The sequence below is a fragment of the Triturus cristatus genome, chromosome 1_1 (assembly GCF_964204655.1).
Source record: "Triturus cristatus chromosome 1_1, aTriCri1.1, whole genome shotgun sequence".
Classification (NCBI taxonomy): domain Eukaryota; kingdom Metazoa; phylum Chordata; class Amphibia; order Caudata; family Salamandridae; genus Triturus; species Triturus cristatus.
Genome location: NC_140579.1, coordinates 1,009,506,264 through 1,009,508,113, shown reverse-complemented (window position 1 = coordinate 1,009,508,113; position 1,850 = coordinate 1,009,506,264). Strand labels below are relative to the sequence as shown.

Genomic DNA, 1,850 nt, shown 5'->3' with positions numbered 1-1,850 from the left:
CTCTGACTAGGCCAGAGTCCATCTCAGATCCCAGGGTTAACCTTACTACACCCTTATTCTGAGTACCAACACTTGGAGCTGAACTAGGGGGAACAGTTGCCTTAGGGGCAATGGTGGCCGGAGTTGAGTCCTTGGACTTGGTACCATCACTTGTCCAATGGGTTTTCTGTTTACAGATTTTACACCATGGTTTCTTTGTTGGATTGGGACTCCCCACCAGATGCAGATTTTGGGGCCCTTGAGAAGACTTCTGGTCTTTACCCTTTTCCCCACCCTTATCAGGTTTTCGGAACTGGGGCCATGATTAAGAGGGACGGCCGGGGGCATTCGTATTGTGCCCCTCGGTGCGCACCGGGACGGTTGAAGGGGGGACGGGAGTCCTATTATATTATTCTTAGCTGAAGTATTCAGGCAACCGGCCTGCTTTGAACACTCTAATTTTTTCAAAGTAAACACTTCGGACCCCCAGGACACTCAGTCAAGAGCATCAAGGGGGCGCCGAGAGGCAGGGGCTGGGACAGGCGGTAGCTCGCCTCGCGGCAGGATCTTTAATATACGATATTGGAGCTGGAATTACCGTGGCTGCTGGGACCAGACTTGCCCTCCAATGGATCCTCGTTAAAGGATTTAAAGTGTACTCATTCCAATTACAGGGCCTTGAAAGAGTCCTGTATTGTTATTTTTAGTCACTACCTCCCCGAGTCGGGAGTGGGTAATTAGCGCGCCTGCTGCCTTCCTTGGATGTGGTAGCCGTTTCTCAGGCTCCCTCTCCGGAATCGAACCCTGATTCCCCGTTACCCGTGGTCACCATGGTAGGCACAGAAAGTACCATCGAAAGTTCATAGGGCAGACATCCGAATGTATCGTCGCTGTCACGGGGACGTGTGATCGGCCCGAGGTTATCTAGAGTCACCAAAGCGGCCGGGCGAGCCCGGATTGGTCTTGGTCTGATAAATACACACATCCCGGGTGGTCAGCACTCGTCGGCATGTATTCGCTCTAGAATTACCACAGTTATCCAAGTAACAGATGGAGTGATCAAAGGAACCATAACTGATTTAATGAGCCATTCGCAGTTTCACTGTACCGGCCGTGTGTACTTCCATGTGCATGGCTTAATCTTTGAGACAAGCATATGCTACTGGCAGGATCAGCCAGGTAGCCTCACCTGCTGACGGGGCGGGTTCGGGGGGCCGCGTGCCCATCTCCCCGACCAGACAACCTTCGCGCACCCCTCCCTCTCAGGAGCCTGCTGGGGGAAGGAACCCACCCGCCTGGGCGGGCGGGCTCGCTGGAGTGGTGGAGAGATGCGGTCACATGGGCATGGGCACTAGGAATCTTTTTCAGAGTGGGTTTTCCTAAGGAGGTAGTATCAGACAGACCTGCAAACTTCATGTCTAGTTACTTGACTGCTATGTGGAAGGAGTGTGGAGTGAATTATAAATTCCCCACTCCTTATCACCCAAAATGCAATGGGTTAGCTGAAAGGTTCAACAAAACCCTCAAGGGCATGATCAAAGGTCTCCCAGAAAAGCTTAGGCACAGATGGAATATACTTTTGCCCTGCCTTCTCTTTGCCTACAGAGAGGTTCCACAGAAGGGGGTTGGTTACAGTCCATTTGAGCTTCTGTTTGGACATCCAGTTAGGGTTCCATTGTGTCTAGTGAAGTAGGGATGGGAGTTACCTCTCAAACCCCCTAAACAGGATATTGTGGACTATGTACTTGGTCTCCGCTCCAGGATGGCTGAATACATGAAGAAGGCAAATACAAATATTGAGGCTAGCCAGGAATTACAAAAGGCCTGGCATGACCAAAAGGCTGTGCTGACTGTTTACCAGCCAGGGCAGA

General features: G+C 51.5%; 1 pseudogene; it reads right to left on the bottom strand.

Annotated features, from left to right (window-relative positions):
* Positions 1 to 317: 317 nt before the first annotated feature.
* Positions 318 to 1,158, bottom strand: LOC146871448 (18S ribosomal RNA; annotated as a pseudogene; the record flags this gene model as incomplete).
* Between the last annotated feature and the right edge of the window lie 692 nt (positions 1,159 to 1,850).